The 20044-nt window shown below is 29.7% G+C and overlaps 1 pseudogene; it reads right to left on the bottom strand.

Moving 5' to 3' along the window:
• Positions 1–10066, bottom strand: part of LOC110670543 (bifunctional riboflavin biosynthesis protein RIBA 1, chloroplastic-like) — a 65531-nt pseudogene extending 55465 nt beyond the window's left edge.
• Between the last annotated feature and the right edge of the window lie 9978 nt (positions 10067–20044).

Here is a 20044-nt window from a genome sequence, read left to right as displayed (position 1 = left end):
TCATTTATGGTAAGAAAAGGTTCTAATGATATTAAGAGTTGATATCATACCTCATTGCCAATTAGTGATAAGCCTAGTGAGTCACACACATACACAAGTAATCACCAAGTTAAATGTGATTTAATTAATTAATTAAAAAGTTTAATTGATTAATTAAATAGGTTTAGTTTGCAATAAGATTGCAAAGTCCCTAGTATGGCTTAAAATCAAATCTAGGTTATTGGATGTATAATATAAGTTAAATTTTATATTTAAAGTGTTTAAATATGAATTTAATTATGAGAAATTAATTAATAGAGATTAATTAATTAATTTATATTTGATATAAATTGATTAGAAGAAAAATAATTATTTTGGGTTGAGAACTCAAAATTATAACACAAGGGTAATTTGGTCATTTCACAGGGTGACACATGGCACCATGAGATGGTGACATGTGGCACCATGAGATGGTGACACATGGCACCATATAAGCTTGCCATTTGTCTTCCAATCATGCATGATGATCAAAGTCAAGATTAAGTCTAGCTTTAACACTTGGCTTAATGTGATTAGGTCAATTAAACTAAGATGCAATCAGAAGATGACATGAGACAAGGGTTTTGAGTGATGACCTAATTATAAAAGAGAAAGAACGAAAACTAAAATTGAACATTCTGATTTTTCTCATTGTGTGCCGCCACCCATAAAGCTCCTCTCCTCTCTTCTTTTTCATCTCTTATCAATTCAAAGAGAATTGCCCATATTCTCTTGAATTAAAATTGCTAGAAATTGTTTCTAGTGTCCTATATACATCCACAATCTCTCTAAAGGCAAATCTCTAATTTCTAATTGATTAGTAAGGCTTGAGAAGCTGTTCAAGGGGCTGCCATTGGTGATCTTGGTGTGGACAAACTAGAGGGACAACATTTGAGGTCCTAGGTGCTTCCCAAAGGTACCAATCACATCTACAGTGCATCAAAAGGTTAGTGCACATGTTCTTGTATTAATCTAGGGTTCTAATGAATTAATTTATTAATTCAAAAATCTTAAATGGCAAATATAGATTCTAATACATATTTAAAGTGTTTTAATATGCAATTGAACATTGAAATCAATTAGGTACATAATGAATATTGCATGATGCATGAGACCCTAAAAGAAAATTTTTGAATTCAATGTTCTAACCTAATAATTTTCATGCTTCCACTCCTTCAGAGATCAGGCTACTAGCAAAAGGCTTCACACAGACGTATAGGGTAGATTACATAAGAAATCTTTACTCCTGTTGCTAAAATGAACACCATCAGAATTTTGTTGTCATGTGCAGCAAATCTTAAGTGGGACTTGTAGCAGTTTGATGTAAAAAATACCTTTCTACATGGTAACTTGAAAGAAGAAGTGTATATGGAAATTCTTTCAAGGTTTGAGGATGAAAAGACTAGAGGGAAAGTTTATAGATTGAAGAAGGTTTTGTATGGTCTCAAATAGTCACTTAAGGCATGGTTTAACAGGTTCAGTAAGGCGATGATTTCTTTTGAATACTGCCAGAGCAATGCTAATCACACCTTGTTTATGAGACATTGTAGGGGCAAAATCACACTACTTATTGTCTATATGGATGATATTGTGGTAACTAGTGACGACAAGGAAAAGGATGAAAAGACCAGAGGGAAAGTTTGCATATTAAAGAAGGCTTTGTATGGTCTCAAACAGTCACCTAAGGCATGGTTTGACAGGTTCAGTAAGGCGATAATTTCCTTTGGATACTACCAAAGCAATGCTGAACACACCTTGTTTATGAGACACTATAGGGGCAAAATCACACTACTTATTGTCTACATGGATGATATTGTGGTAACTAGTGATGATAAGGAAGAAATGGCTTATCTAAAGGAGCGCCTAACACAGGAGTTTGAAATCAAAGACTTGGGAAGGCTAAAGTATTTTCTTGGAATAGAGGTAGCCAGCAGATCAAGTAAAGAAATCTTTATTTCTCAAAAAAAGTACATTCTAAATCTGTTGGAAGAAACAGGAATGCTGGGCTATAAACCAGCAGAGTCTCCCATTGAGGCAAATCATAAATTGCAAGCTGAAGTTGGAAAATCAATGGATTTAGGGAGATATCAGAGCTTGGTTGGCAGACTGATTTATCTTTTGCAGATTAGACCAGACATAGCATGTGCAGTGAATTTAGTGAGCCACTATATGCATAATCCTAGTAAATCTCATTTGGGGGCTATTTTTCGCATCTTGCGATACTTAAAATCTGTACTTGGGAAAGGACTTCTTTTCTCCAAGCATGGTCATCTTCAGATTAAGGCCTTCACAGATGCAAATTGAGTTGGATCTCTTGATGATAAAATATCAACATCAGGTTACTGTACGTTTGTTAGTGGTAATTTTGTCACCTAGAGAAGCAAGAAGCAAAATGTGACAACTAGATCCAGTGCAGAGGCTGAATTCAGAGCAATGGCTCAAGGTATCTGTGAGTTATTGTGGTTATGGAAGTTGATGGAGGAATTAAACTACTAGAAGCTAGTGGTTTGTCCTTGTTTTGTGATAACAAAGCTGTCATCAATATAGTTCATAATTCAATTTAGTATACTCGGACCAAGCATATAGAGATTGACAAACACTTCATAAAAGAAAAAATTGTGGATGGTTCGTTAAGTGTCTCTTATGTAGGTTCGAAAGACCAGTTAGTTGATGCATTCACTAAGGGATTAAGTTTCAAAGTGTTTCATACCCTAGTTTGCAAGTTGGGCATGTGCAACATATATGAACCAACTTGAGGGAGAGTGTTAGAATCCCTTAATTAGTGCATTAGCTATAAATTAAATTATAAATTAGGGATATTTGTATTTATTAGCTTTTATTGTTTTCCTATTTAGGTTCTAGCCTTTGTGTATAAATTAGAATCATTGTAAATCAATTGATTGGTGTGAAATAAACACAGAAAATTTCAATCCTCTAATTTCAACAACAGGTATATTTATTTGATAGTTTATATTGATAATATTGTCATAAAAGGTAATAATCATGAAGGCATTGCCTAACTTAAACAACATCTGACAGGTCATTTCCAAATCAAATATTTGAGGAAGTTGAAATATTTCCTAGGCATTGAGGTTGCTCAATCTAGCAATGATATTTTTATTTCACAAAGGAAACATGCATTGGATATATTGAAAGAAACTAACATGTTAGATTGCAAACCTGTTGATACTCCCATGGACCCATATGCTAAGCTTGTTCCTAGACAAAGGGAGCCTCTAAAAGATACTGGTTAGTAGCGAAGAGTTGTTAGTAAGTTAAATTACCTCATAATCATACAACCAGAAATCTCTTTTGTAGTAAGTGATATTAGGCAATTCCTACAAACTCCTTGTGATGGTCACTGGAGCGCAATAGTTTGAATTTTTCAGGTATATTAAAGGAGCCCCGAGTTAGGGTCTGTTATATGAGGATAGGGGACATATACAGATTGTAGGGTATTCTGATGCAGACTGGGCAAATCCCCTTCAAACAAAAGGTCAACTTCAAGATATTGCATTCTAATCGGAGGAATCTAATATCCTAAAAAAGTAAGAAGCAAGACGTGATGGCTAGGTCAAGTGCAAAAGCAAAGTATCGAGCTATAACTTTAGCTACATGTGAGCTTATATAGTTAAAGCAACTTCTTTAAGCGTTAAAATGTGGAGATGATAAACAAATAAAGTTGATTTGTGACAATCAAGTCGCATTACGTATTACTTCTAATCTTATGTTTCATGAGAGGATGAAACACATAGATTGTCATTTTATTAAACAAAAGTTCGAATATAGATGTATTGCTATTAGTTTTTTCAGTTCAAATTATCAGTTAGCAAGCTCAACTCAATTAAGCCTTTATCCCAAAAATTTGGGGTCGACTATATGGATTCTCTTTCTCCACTCTAAACAATTTTGGGTTAAGTCCTCGAAAATGTGTAATGCTTCCAAGTTATGTTGTACTACTCTCATCCAAGTCAGTTCAGGTCTATCCCTATTTTTCTTTCTATCCTCTAACCTAATGTGCTCTACTTGTCTAACTGGAGCCTCTGTATGTCTACGCTTCACATGACCAAGCCACCACAATCTCCCTTCTCTCAACTTATCCTCAATTGACACAACTCCTACCTTTTCTCTAATACTCTCATTACGGACTTTATCTAGTCTAGTATGGCCACTCATCCACCTTAACATTCTCATCTCCGCAACTCTTATCTTAGACACATACGACTTCTTCAGCGCCCAACACTCACTACCATATAACATGGCCGGTCGTATGGCTGTACGGTAAAATTTTTCTTTCAACTTATTGGGAATTTTGCGATCACATAGAACTCCTGTGGCACGTCTCCACTTCAACCATCCAGCTTTAATCCTATGACTAACATCTTCCTCACATCCCCCATCTGCTTGAAAGATTGAACCGAGATATTTAAAGTGATTACTTTGGGGCAGTACTACTCCATCCAAACTAACTCCTTCCCTATCACCAGTTCGGGCTTCACAAAACTTGCAATTCATGTATTTTGTCTTCGTTCTATTTAACTTAAAGCCCTTTGACTCTAGAGTGCTTCTAAAAAGCTCTAGCTTTCTATTGACTCATTCTCGTGTCTCATCTATCAGAACTATATCATCCGCAAACATCAAGCACCAAGATATACTCTCTTGTATATGTTTCATCAATTCATCTAAAACTAATATAAAAAGGTAAGGGCTTACAGCTGAACCTTAGTGTAATCCAACTAAGATAAGAAAATCTCTTGTGTCCCCTCCCACTGTGCGCACAATAATAGTTGCTCCTTCATACATATCTTTCAACAGTTGTATGTACCTAATAGATACCCTCTTTTGTTCTAACACTCCCCATAAGATATCTCTTAAAACACTATCATAAGTCTTCTCCAAATCGATAAAAACCACGTATAAATCTTTCTTCACATCTCCAAATTGAGTATATTTGTATCAAGCTAGGAGCATACAATATGTAAGCTCCAGCTTGAAGGGGAGTGTTCGAATAAGAATGTATAGATTGATGTAAATCCCTATAATCAAGGAATCCCTTGATTACTGAAACTGTGTATTCTTTCCCTCATAAGGACTCTGTAAGTGTATATATATATATATATATATATATATATAGTCATAGCTTGAGAGAAATCATCAAGCCAATTATTCCACATATCTCTTCTTTTTCTTATTCTCTATTCTCTCTGAAAGCAATTTCTTGAAAAGAATTATTGAAAATTTCACTTTCTTTTCTTTAGACATGTGAAGGCATGGATTTAAATCGCATTCACGGTCATAGTTGTGGGTAATAGAAATAGGCTTCTAACAACTTGTAATGTAACAATAAAGGCTAATTGCTACACAAATTTTTTTGTAAATTTGCATGAAATTAACATATATTTAAAGACACGAGTAAAACTAAGATACACAACTAAATAATAAGCATAAATACATCAAATAATGGCATTAAATCCATCGTTCTTAGACATCATTAGTATTGATCAATTTAAAGTTTAAATAACTAAGTAGATGGTAAAGAGCAAAGCTTATAAATATGTAGATCAAGCAAACTAATACTTCATACCATAAATTTAACAAATAACCTAGCATCAAACATAATTTCTTTTAACAAATAAGCAAAAACCAAAATAAATAACTCACTTTATGCAAGAAATAAATGTGTAGAACTAGAAAGGTTGTTAATGATCCTAGCTCAAGAGAGGAGCGAAAGATTTGTAGAAAGATAGAAAAGTTTATATAGAAATTTGAGAGAGTGAGAGACAATAGTAAAAAACACTCCAGACTAAAAAAATGAGCAATAGTTGTTCCTCCCATCTAGTCTAAAACAATAAACAATGTAATGGACCATTACCATTGCTCAACGGTAAATAATGGCCATTATCGTTAAGTAACGACGTAATGACCGTTATAGGAATAAAATTTTTTATGTCTTTAAATAGCAGGTGTCAAAGTAACAGGAGGGCCGAAAAACCTATAAACAATGACCATTACAAAACGTAACAGCTTTCATTTAAAACCATGTGTGAAGGTTTAATCATCCCAACTCCTAAATTGAATCCTTTTCTTATAACAAATTGTTCGCAAATGTAAAAGGCATAGAATTAGAGAAAGGCGGTGGCAAAAAGAATTTAGCCCTATTGCTAGCTTACTTTAGCCATTGCTATATGCTCTTATCCCATCCAGCAATGACCTGTAACAGTAGGTTTTGAAAGGTCCCCACATTGTTGGTATTGGAGAAGCAGCAGCCAGCTCCACCAGTCTATCTCTTTTTCTCCTCTATTTGTCAATTATACAAACATTATAGAGACAAGCATCACTTTCATTAACTCAAAATAACAGGAATATAAAGATTAAATTAGCAATTACCCTAATATCAATTCCAATAAACAAAATCTGATGAGTATACTCTGATTAAGTTCTCTTTATCCAAGAAGTAACTAAAAATGTGATACAAATTATTAGCCCAACTGAAGCATATTTAAAAGGATGATAAAATTATAGCAGTTGTAGAAGATGGTTCCTTCAGCAGATATACTAATTCACAAGAATGTACATTTTCTGCTTCTCTTTATGCATGATATGCAGTGCAGATATACCATAAACGCTAGTTACCCACTTTTCAGATGCTTGTAGTAACTTTTCCTAATTACAACAGCTAAGAATATTTATCTCAACAATTGAGTAAATATGATAAGAAGTGACAATAAGTCCCTGAATCTGATAACAGAAGCAATGAAGCATGAACGTTAATTAGTTTACCTGATTAGATCTGCTATAGAAATTATTTTTTTTCTGCTTGCGCAAATTGCTGAAGCCTTGGTAATCTTGCCATAGAACCATCATCATCTACAATCTCACATAAAATGGCAACAGGCTCTAATCCAGCTAGCATTGCAAGATCAACAGAAGCTTTTATATGTCCAGCTCTTTTTAAAACCCCTCCTTCCCTGTACTTAAGTGGGAAAATATGACCTGGACGATTGAAATCTTCAGGTTTTGAATCTCTAGAGGCAAAAGCAACACTGTTGTTGCCCTGTCACGAGCTGAGACACCAGTGGTTGTGCCATGTTTTGCATCCTATATAAACAGAATGCTTGTTGGACATGAAGTCGATACCAGCTAAAGAAAGTAAGCAATTTCTAGACATAAGAAAAGATCGTTTCACTTAATGGCTTTTAGTTTAATATTAGCTGGTAAAGTCTTCTCTATTATAGAGAAGGGCTGGAAGATTTGCATAGGAGATGGAAAGAGTTAAGGGCTATTTTCATACGCAACCATAAGAGAACATTTGAGTTGGTCCTTAACTGACATAGGCACCAGCATTGATTGAAAGGATGTAAATTACCTCAAATCCAAAAAGACAGAAAAGTAAAAAAGATAAGTAATTTCAAAACTACCCAATAACTTAAAAGAGTATTCTAGTGTTCCCTCTCCTGAATAAAGGATAATTGAAGACTTACAATTGATCGTCATTGAAAAATATTCCAATTAACTAAAAGATATTTCATATTAACTTTAATGACCACTAGAATTCTATTCCTCAACTCCATCAAGTGCCCTCTCAAACTGGTTGTGGTGAGTTTCATGGATCCTTTATGCCCAAACCGTATTAACAAAATCTTCTCCTTTCAATATGATGGAACACATGTCCCAACTATGATGACAACGGAAATATTTCTGTTCCATTCAATCTAACAACACTTATTCTAATCCTCATATTGCTAAAAGTTGTCATTTTAGTTTTGCTTAACCTAAAAACATAGGAATCCAGGAAATTCTTTCATAATTCTAACTTTTGATTTATGTATCTATCAATACTAACCAAATTGTTTGTTGCTCTCCCTATATCCCCTTGAAAAGAAATCTAAATTATTTTGGAATGGAACATCCAAAACCTTTCTCAAATGCTCAAAGATTAATTATCCATATTGGCATGAAATATGCACGGATTGTCAAATCCACTGCAATGATTTGGTTATTCTAATAGGAGCCACCAAAAACATGGTTGAGATTACTCCACAAAACCTATCAAAAAGTCTGCAACAGTAGTTTGCACAAATTCCTTGGGCATAGAAACCTTCAACTATTTTTCTTTAAGGAGAAAAAGTAAGCTACCAGATTTATGGCTATATTTCTAATATTGCATTTGAACTATGCACCATAGATGTTGAAAAAGACAGCTATGAACTGTTATATATTTACAAAGAAAACAAAGTGGAAAAGGAATATACGGAAGTTAAATGCCTAAACATGTTAATTATGAAACAGATGCACTTGTTAGCTGCAATGCATATGTCAAACTTTAAATAAGTGTCTACTGAAGAGATACAAAAATATACCTTTTTCCATATAACAAGTGAAAAGGTTTCAATTGTTTCACAGATGTTCTTGCCCATTTAGCGAACATAAAAACAATAGTTTTTGAACTTCACAAGAACAAAGTTATAGGTATATACCACAGATACAGTGAATGCCATGCAAAGTTTTTCCTGATTCTCCTTCTGTGTTACCAATAGAGGAAGTTCCAATCTCTCCAAGTCTTCTACTTTCATGCTCACACACACTACTCCAGTTCCATGCTTGAAATAAATGCCATAGCTTCCAGTGTCACCTTTGATGCTGCCATTGTTAGGTCTCCCTCATTTTCTCTATCTTCATCGTCAACAACAATTACTAACTGCAACATTATCCCCAATCAGCAATGTATAATTCTTCAAGAGAATGTAGTTCCTAAACATACTTGCTGGATTCCACAATTATATATGCAACAAGACGACAAACCTTGCCTTGATGAATATCTTCAATGGCCTCTGGTATGGAAGCAAATCCATCAGTAGGACAATCCAGTTCATACTCATCATCATTAGGAAAGAAAGCAGTTGTAGTGGGAGTTATTTCAGCACAAAGTGTTCCAAAACCTATTGCATCAGGTTGTAACTCAATGCCAGATTGTTGGTTCAATCCTTTGCCTAATAAGGTATCTTGTGCTGAAACTTTATTGTTTTCGGAACAAGACAGAAGATCACCTTCTCCAGACATCAGTGAGGCTCTAAGTCTATCAACACCTCTGAATCTAAATCTCAACTTCCTAGCTGGATTACTCGATACCATGTCAATTATGCACCCTTGTAAGGTAAATGGATACAAACAATGCAGACCAGTGTAGCCTCTAGGGAAAAGAGAAAGCTTACAATTAGGTACAAATGTGTGTGCAACATAACGATTGAGTGAAAAAAAAAATGACAAAAGACTGAAGAATACAGCAGTATTGATAGTGTATCACTGCATGAAATTGAAATTTTCAAAGTATTTTAAAATGGGTATGGGGACTTGGCCTTGACAAAAGAAACTAAAAAAAATATATGTACGATAGTTTAGTCTAGTTTGTGCCAATCATAATGGTGATCAAGAAAAATGGCAACATACCCATTTGCAACTGCATTGAAAACATGGTGTTAATTTGATAAAATGAAATTTTTTTAGCTCATTATTCTATTGAATTTTCATTTGATTAATTGGATTACACTGTCCGGACATACAGAATAGAGAAATAATTTAAACCTTGAAAAACAAGAAACCACTCCACATACAGAAAATGAATGAGGGTATCATCTATCCAATGGATATCTCAGAGAATTTCATTTAAACAATTCGCAAAAGTATAATTCAACATTCATTCTTTAAAAAAAAAAAAAAGCAATAGAAAGAGGGGAGGAAATGAAATTCAAAAGACAAACTCACCGTAAACTATAGCAAGACAGAGAGGAGCTGTAAAGATGAATAGAACCCATCCTCAGAAAACTTTGTTTCTAGTACAACACTATAATCAAACAAGCCCAAAGGGAATTGGAAAAGAAAAAAGAAGCCTTTGATTTAAGGGGAAAAAAAAAGAAAAAAAAAAAAAGAAAGAAGAAGAAAGCGGGAGGTTAGCTTTAGCCCATCAACGTCACCGCCACCAAGCAAAAGCGTGGAGAGATCATCCGTTGCGATTGGGCGGGTGTGGCTGGTTTATGCATCGTCGTTTTAGTTTTTCTTTTTCTTCTTTTACTCTATTTTTTTTTTAATTTATTTAACTTTATGATTAAAATTTAAGAGCTAAAAAAATTGAAAAAATTACTATTACATTCATTTATTTCATTAAAATTAATTATTTAATCTTTTTATAGTTCTATTTTAAAAAATAGATTAATTAATTTTATATTTTATTTTATTTACTTTTTAGTCTCTCTAATCATTTTAAGCTCTACCTTGAATTTCATTCAATTTCTATAATTTGAAAAATACAATTATACAATTATCTTATTTTCTAACTTTGAATTATTTAATTCTTAACCAATAATTCATTGGCCTCGTGGTTAATGATGAGGCACACTTGGGAGAGATCTCAGGTTCAAGCCTGAAACCTGTAAGTGTACCGTTTAATTCAGAATCTTACAGCTCACTACCTGGCTCATGTAATTTTTAGGTTATTGCAGTGGCTTAGGGAGGTGATTAGTCTGGTTGACTAACAGCTGTGATACATCTCCTGATTAAAAAAAAAAAAAAAAAAAAACTATTTAATCCTTAGAAAGAAAATTTCTCTCTTTTTTAAATACAATGACTTATAGAATAATTGATTTAAATTAGACGGAGAGACTAAAGAGTAAATGAAACAAAAAATATAAAGATGAATTAATATATTTTTAAAATAAATGATCAAATAATTAGTTTTATTAAAATAGTATTAGAAGTATGCCTTAGAGATATCTTGAAATTTGTATCTTGTAAATATTTATTCCCTTTAATGGCATATATCATTTTCTTTAAACTTTAAATGGTTTAAATTTAATTCAAAATATATCCATTAGTAACTTGTTAGATGTTTCATTCTTAAAGTGTTAAGAATATGAGTGACAGAACATTCTGGTACAAGTATTATAATTTACGGTTTACAGTTTTGGATACTTCAGAGGATAAGATTTATCCATATAGACTATCATTTTGTTTATTCCTATCGATTAGTATAAGATATTAATGATATAGAATGGTGAGTCTCATGCTATATAATAAACAAAATAGGCACTTATAAAATAAGTAGGTCAAACCAATAACGTAAGATGACATGTACATGGCGTTTACTCTTGTTAATATATAATCATCTAGATCATAGTAGTGCATATAATCTCTTAACCTAAGATAACACGGTTTTCTTGTATATAAGTGGTTTGAGTTTGATACTGCTTTTCATGCTTGTACTAAGTATGAGTATACGGGCAAATGTTGGCTCCAACTAGTTACATATGGAGATAGGTGTTTAGTCAATATGGGATCTATTATTTTAAGTAAATAGGGATAAAATCTATATCAATTTAAATTGTTTTTGATAGATTAAGTTCCTGACCATGACAGATAGATTTAGTCAGAACAGTATTTCTAACTGGAAATTCTTATTAATCAATAATTAGAATTAAAATGAGGACATATGATTCTAAACAATAAGGGTTTAACATAAACCATGACTCTAATTAGAATTGTGATTTTATAATTGAGAGATTTTAGTACATGGTATGTATGATCAAGGTTCATAAGTTAAAGATTTATTCATAACTATTTGGATAGTCATGGTACACTATGCTAGATGTCAACCATGATTTATGAGAACTAAAAATGAAAAGAGAATTTCATTTCAAGTATGGAATAATTTCAATAATATTAAAGAGTTAATGTTATTCTCATTGCCAATTAGTAATGAACCTAGGTAGTCACACACAAAAGAACAACATGATCAAAGCAAAATTAATTTGATTAATTAATTAAATAGTTTGATTAATTAATCAAATTAATATTTTTTTAGTTTGCAGTTAGATTGCAAGATCCCTAGAATGACTTGAAACTAAATTCATCAATAGAAGTATTCAAGTTAATATTTAAATTGTTTAAATATAAACTTGATTAATTATTCATAAGGTAAGAAATTAATTTGATTAATGTGACTTGAGTCAAAGGAGAGAGAAAGTGGTAGTTAATTAGTATTTTTCATAATACTATTTAATTAAAATTTTAATTTCCTAATTAACTTAACTTAACAAGTGGCCTAATAAGAATTAAAAAACACATTTACTTATAGAATTAGATATGGACACTTGTAAAATTAATTATAATTAGAGAAATTAAAATATTTAAGAGTTAGAAAAGAGAAAAATATTCTTCTTCTTCTTCTTCCTCTTGGCCACATACTCTTTCTCTCTCTCTCAAGTAAAATTTTTCCATCTTCTTCTTTTTTTATGCTTAATTTAAGAGAAATTAGAAGTTATAACTCATGAGTTAAAAGTATAGAAATAGTTTCTATACACTTTCATAAAGCTAAAACCTAGAAAAAATCTAAACTTCACTTTGTGCAAGGTTGGCCGAATATAGAGGGAGCACAAGAAAGGTGTTTTGGTTCATTGAAAGAAATTTTGATCAAGTTATCTGTACAGACAAACTAGAGGATCAATATTTGATGGTCTACTCTACTCAGACTAGGTGTTAGAATTTAATTCTGCGCCTTTGGGGTAAAATCCTTAAATTTTAACTTGTTTATTTTAAGATTTTAGTTTCTAATGATAATTAGGATTGTTAGCAATTGAGTTACAATTTATTGTAATCAAAATATATGTTTTGCAATATAATAAAAAGTTTGTATGTTGCAAAAAATTAAAATTACTAATTTTGCACCATTTGGTGTGTTTATCTTTCAAATAGAGGGACTAAATAAAAATTTTTCTTAAAAATATAGATATCTATTTTTTATTTTTATTTTATTTTTAAATTAAATTCTCAAATTAATTTTTTAAATGAATTTAAATTTCACAAAATATAAATATAAATTAATTAAATAAAAAATAATTAAATATCAATCGAATGTATATGCATTTGAAATGAATAAGAATGTAGATTTTTTATTAAGTAAAAAATTATAAAATATACTAAACCAAAAAAAGAAGTTGAGAAAGCATAAAGAATTCACAAAGAGAAAGCATAAAGAATTCACAAAGATTATCCTTCAATCCTTTACAAGAGGATACTTCATAATTAGAAGCAGTATTGTCAAATCAGACTAATTGGGATTATAATCCAAAACACTCAAATAGATAACTCAAAATTTATCTCCTTTAAAGATTCCTCATACACGAAGAATGATTATTCAGACTGATACCAGTAATGAATATTGGAGAGTTATTCCGATTGAAGAAATTGATGGGAAAAAAAATATATCTATGGGCATGCTAGCAGACAGTTAATCAGATGAAGCAGAATGGAAATAAAAAGATATAAGATTGTGTGAATAATTTTGGAAAGTAAAGTGATATTACGATTCTAATTGTTTTTAAAAGATAATTTATATATATAAATTATTTTTTTATAAAATTTATTTTTTAAATAATATTTTTATAAAAAAATTTTAGACTATTTAGTTAAATTCTTTATAAAACAGAGCCTAAAGCTCAATTTTTATAATTTAGTGATATTGAAATCATTTTTAAGATTGTGGAATCTAAATTTGAGTATCAATCAAAATTAATTATAAAAAAAAAACTCAATTTTTTGTACATAAAATAAGCTCACAACATTAAATTGAGAATAACAATAGATTAAAGGCTTATTTATTTTACGAAAAATATTTTTTAAAAAAATATATTTTATATTTTTAAAAAAATTAATAGAAAATATTTTTCTAATTAAAGAAAAAATTAAATTATTTAAAAAGAATAACTTCAAAAGAAGATATTTACATTTTTTAGATTTTTAATCTTATTAAAATGTAAAATAATTATACATATATAAACACATACAATTAATTTAATATTATAATTAAATTACTGAAAATATTTTTATAAAAAATATTTTTAAAAATATATATTTTTTTATAGAAATTATTTTAAGCTAAACAAATGGAGCTTGATGTGATTAAAAAGAGGTGAAGAAAAGAAGGTCTTTGGCAAGATTCTCTACTTTCCCTAACTTTTTTAAAAAACAGACTTTAGACAGCACTCACAAAATAGAAAAGAAAGGCTGCCTACCACGAAGGGTCTACCCCCTCAAAACCCATCTCACCTAACCAAAATCTTTTCTTTTCCCTGTTTAATTTTGTTTTCTTTCAATTCTTCTCTTTGATTTTGTAGTGCACCCAATGCAAGATTCTGTGCACACGCTTGTTCATATTTAGGCCCTCTGCTAGGACCCATCTATTCCATAGCGAAAAGACACATCTCTTTCCAGCTCTCTAATAAAGTAAATAAGAGAAGAAGTTATGAAGAAAAATACTTCATCATGTGTTTGAAAACTTCTTCTTCTTTTTCTTCATGCTTTGAGTTTCCATCTCTTCTCAATTCAGGAAATTAAACTTAAACAAGACTCTTTCTCAACAAAGCACATTTGATCAGTAGATCCCATTTGTCAATCAATCTGGTTAATTAGATTTGAGTTTTGGCTATCAAGTCCTTTGCTTTGCCATTGTTGAATTAATTATTCAATGGGTTCTGTAACTGCAAAATAAATTGTCTCTTTGTCCCTAATATATTGGATTACCATATCAAAGTAAACCATCCTACAAAAACCTTCATGCATGTTCTTAATTCTTATCAACTCCACAAAACTCATTTACTCTCCTTCAACATTTCAAGATTAGCTAGCTACATACCTACTAGTAGCACTTAAATACAAGGGAGCAGCGATGGACGTAATTATCTTGCATTTAAATTTAAGGTATCAAAGACAGGCTTAACATTTTAACTTAAATATCTTTTAATGTGTTTAACTTGCAATTTGAATTTTTTTTTAAATTTATTTTTTATTATTAAAGATTTTTAAAAAATATAAGCTATTAATTTTTTTTATTTTAATTCAGTCAATAAAAAATATAACTTTGAAATTTATAAAATATGAGGTCATTATTTTTTATTTAATTAAGTAAATAAATAAATATTAATATTTTAATTTTTTTTATTAAAAATCTTCTTTTCAAAAGACAAGACATGGGAGTCTACTAAAAATATACTCATATCAAAAAATAAAATTTTAGTGTTGGCAGCCATTCATTGTGAAGAAATTATACAGTGAAGTGGTTATACCATGTCAACAAATTATATAGAATTGCAGGGCAATAGAAAATAATAAATATATATAAATAAAGTTGCTAAAATTTAAAAAAAAAAATCTGATAGTTATAATTTTTTGATACTCATATTATATATATATATATATATATATATATTTATTTATTTATTTATTTATTTATTTATTTATTTATCATTCCAATTAAACTATTCTAGATGAAATAACCATTGTATTATATAATTTTCCTTTCATTGGGTCGGTCATTGCCTCATTATTAGTGGTGATGGGAGTCTTTTTATGGGAGTCATTGTATTCACCAATCACCACCAATCATAATAAATACAATTAACGTACTTAATTGCATGGCATCAGACGGCAATTGTGACCTCGTTTGGAGTAGTGGGGCCCTACCACAGCTGGCTGCCTCGAGGAAAAAAGTTGAAAAATCATAGTATTGATTGGCCCATTAAAAGTTTGATTCCCGACATGCTTAAACTTTAGCCGAATGTCGAAATTGACTGCCCTCTGTTTACTTTCATATCTAGTGCACGTTCCTCCCTGTCTTTGAAAGCTTTACTTTAAGTTTCCTTCGATTAACGAAAATTTATGCAAACAGTTAATTATGGTGGGTATCACCATAATTAATAATTAAAATAAAATTAATTTTATTAAATAAAAATTTTTAATAAAAAATTATAAAATAAAATTAATATATATATTATAATAAAACTGATATATATATATATATATATATATATATATATATATATATATATATATATATATATATATATCGATTTCATTATATATATATATATATATATCGATTTCATTATAATCGTTAATTATGGTGAATCCTGACATTATTAACAGGTACAATAAAATCATTATATATACAACAACTTTACTAAATAAAAATTCTCAATTAACATGCTTAATTAGATATCTCTTCTTCATTGGCTATTATACATAATCAGAAAGTTTTGTATATCTAATTTAACAGATTTTCTTATATAATACTTTTTTATACTTCTATCAATCGTTTAATGTTTTTACAAAGTGACGAAGGAAATAATTAAATCATCTAAATTAAAATAAAATATTCTTTAATTTAACTAGATTAATCTTTATTTCACCTAATTAAGAGAAAAAGATGGGAGGTGTTAAAATGAGTTTTAGAAAGTTATACAAATATTAATTATTGTGTTTAGTAGAAATAAGGATATAATTAAAAAAATAATTAATACTTTTTTATTTTCTCCAAACAATAAATAATTATGAATAAAATAATTATTAAAAAAACAAATACAAGTAGACAAAGAGAGTACATATTATGATGTGTATCAAACATGTGACATTCAGTGAGTTATAAAATTTTTTTAAAAAAAAAAATTCTACAATTATTCATCCTCAATTCTACTCAATGATCTATTTTAGGGTTAAATGGATCAAATAAGAACATGAATGAATTCAAAATTTGACAAGCTTCTTCTCTATTTAAAATTTCTGAAAATAACTATTTGATTCTCAATTATAAAACACAACAAGTTCGTGTGTTTAATTTGCTTGAGAATTGAGAGAGCTTATTGAGTGATGAAGCTATACTGTGCTTATATCCTGTGGACCATCTTCACGTAATAGTTGAAGGACAAAGTTTCTCTCATCTTGAATGCAATAGGAGTTCAATTTTGACACTTTATGAGAGAAGTACAAAAATCCCACATGCACACAACTCATCAGTTCCCTGTTCAGTGGGGTTATGTTCATAGACTTGAGAGCCTTACATGACCCAACTCACACGTTTTGTTGTCAAAATTAAGAAGAAAATTAAGGTGGATTCTAAGTTATATATATTACATGCGAGTCTCACAACATATATTGTGTATCGGACTTACGACAATGAATCGAATTACATTGCGACCATATTACAGCTACAAATCCCACTTGCACCTGCTGGTCACAGGTTGGGAAATTTTGCTTAGTTAAGGCACCATTGAGAAAGAGAATAGACTCATTGAAAATGACCATACATGAGCTAATTGCAATGACATATAGTCATATAGTTCCCATATATGGGTTTCTTCATCACCACAAGTATTATACAGCTGCTTGCTGGGTCTGCCTCATCTATAAATGTCTTTCATCCAAAATGAACTCTACTGAACAACTTTATTTTTGGGCATTAATTGGAGGTGTAAATGGCTCCAGATTGGGATTTTAGCTTTTGGCTAATTTAATTAACTGTGTATTTAGTTGAGCGATCATAATCAATTTTAACCATTGGTTACCAATTTTTCACAGCCAACTATAGCTTCTGAGTCAAACAACTCCTTGAGTCCAATTTGAAACTGTCTATATATATATATATATATATAGTGGGCCTTTGACGTTGGGCCTAGCTAGACGTCTTACTGGCTTTAATGATAACTACATTTCAAGAAAATTTACTGGAAAAGAAGTGAAAATTTTTCTGAGCAACAATACAAAGAATGTTCTACTTCTGTTAATAAGGTCATAAAGAAAGGAAAAAGAAATCGTAATTAAATCAAGCATGTTATGTGCGTTTCTTGTTTGTTGTCAACTTAGCAAAAATTTCAACTTGATACTTTAGCAATGTAAAAATTTACAGTAAACTATTAAGTGCTTTTACAATATTACTCCTTAAATAATTTTCATAATTAATGTAAACAATTTGAAATTTCAATTTCAATTGCTCTCATTAATTTCTTTTTACTCTTTTTAAATATCCTCTTTATGGCTGTCACTTGAGCAACAGAAAATAGCTTCATCCTCTATGGAAGAAAAATATAATTGCCATTTATTTGAGTAAAGAAAAAAGTATATATGATATTTGTATATTCTTATTATTTCTTTCATCTCCAAGTAAGAAAAGCAATAGGATATGAAATATGGTTGCTATTTTCATCTTCGATCTGCATCTTTTGCATCTATTCATTTAAATATTTATATATGGTTGCCATTTGAATGATATTTCCTCAATAATGAGCTGAAAATTTTGTCATTTAAATCTTTTTTAATCTTTTTTTCATCTTCAAGCAAGAATATTTCCTTCTCAAGTAGATTTTATTATGCATACTATGGATAAGAGAATCAAAAGCAAAAGTATTAGTGACGCAGACTATAGTGCGAAAAATGATCAACACAAAATCAAATCCTTGAAAATAAAATAAGATATAATCTAAAACCTTAAGAAACACAAGATTCAATTCATAATTTAAGGATAAAATAATACAAACATAGTTTTATGAAAAATAAAGCTTTATTAAATAAATATAAAAACCATGTACACAATAAGAATAAAATGGTAATTTATAGAGTTTTAAATCTTAATCTAAGTAGGAAATAATTTAAAATTTCTAAACTAATTAGGAACAAAATTTAAAATCCTAAATAAAGTATAAAATATAAATAAAACCTATTTAAGAAAATAAAGAATCTAGCTACAACTAAAAGTCGTTGTAAGATATTGAAAATGTAAGTTTTGGATCTAGTCTTGATTTGCGCACCGAGTCAATTATCTTGTTTTTGAAGGCATTCACCCTATAATTTACCTATCATCATATGAATATGAACATAATGTTATTGGAGTGAGCAAGAATTTGTAGAAATCCTATAATACAGACGCTAAGGAAGAGAATGCAGAAGGACCTTCGAATTCGACTTCAAATACAAGAGTTACATTAAATAATGTCATTGGATTTACATTAACACTTGGAAAGAATGTTTCTGATTAATCAGATGTTAATCAATTGGATGGCTTGTTGGGGCCTTTATTGATATGTCTTTATTTAGAAATGATTAAATGTTGAAAGCTTTGTTAGCTTAGATATATGTTCTTTTCATCTTTCAAGGTCTTGCAATAAATTTTAGAGTACTAATTTTCACTCTAGAGTACTAAATTTTAGAAGTGTAGTATGTTTTAATTTTTATGTGCTTATGGTTTGATGTTTTTGTCTTGCAATAATTTTCTTTTCTCTTCCTTTTTTTTCTTATCTATATAGTGAAGTTATTAAAATTTGACTTATAATTACAATCATGATTGTTGAAATCATGAGTTGACTTACGAATTACAATCACTAAAATAAGTTAAAACGTATGAAAAATGAAAATCAAGATAAATTGTGTTTTAAATAGTGAAATCGAATTTGAAAATAATATGATTTTTCTAGTTCACAATTCTACAATTTTATATTTTTGAAATTTGAAATTTTAAAATTCATCATGGTTATTTGTTTAATTATTTTAGTACTGTTTCTAGATTTAAAAAAAAAAAGTTTTTATGTATCGAAATAACTATTATTTATGCTACTACAACTATCATGCATTTATTGTAATTTTTTATATTATTTTTTAGCAACTTTTGTTATATTGTTATTATCATAAATATGATCTATTTCTATATATTATTCATAAATATTTATATTATTTGCATTTACATCTTTTTAAAATTGGCAATTTAGAATTATGCTATCAACTATGAAGTGTAAATATGTGTATGCATGTGCTAATTTATTAAATTATTTTAATTATTCTCATATTGATAACTTGGTGGATAAAATATTACATTTAACATTAAAATAATTTTAATATTAAACTGAGCAATATATAAGAAGGCTTTTCTCTTATAACTTCTTATACCTAAATGTGCATGAAAGTTTATCTATCTATTTATATAAATATATTTATATTTTTTAAGGTATTTAAAGTAAGTTGTAAAATCTTATAATTTTACTATTTGATTTTATGATACGATTTTATCGTGCCTTTACCAGTTCTAAGTTAAAAACGTGAGTTTAACAACCTTGATCACAATAAGTGGAAACAAGTTGACAAAGAGAATTTTTAAAGAAAAGGAAACTTCGTTAATTGATAGACAAAAAATATAGCATTATAAGCACACCTTAAA

This window comes from Hevea brasiliensis, unplaced genomic scaffold (assembly GCF_030052815.1).
Source record: "Hevea brasiliensis isolate MT/VB/25A 57/8 unplaced genomic scaffold, ASM3005281v1 Scaf154, whole genome shotgun sequence".
Classification (NCBI taxonomy): Eukaryota; Viridiplantae; Streptophyta; class Magnoliopsida; order Malpighiales; family Euphorbiaceae; genus Hevea; species Hevea brasiliensis.
The sequence above is the reverse complement of the archived record's forward strand: the minus strand, read 5'-3'. Positions and strand labels throughout refer to the sequence as shown.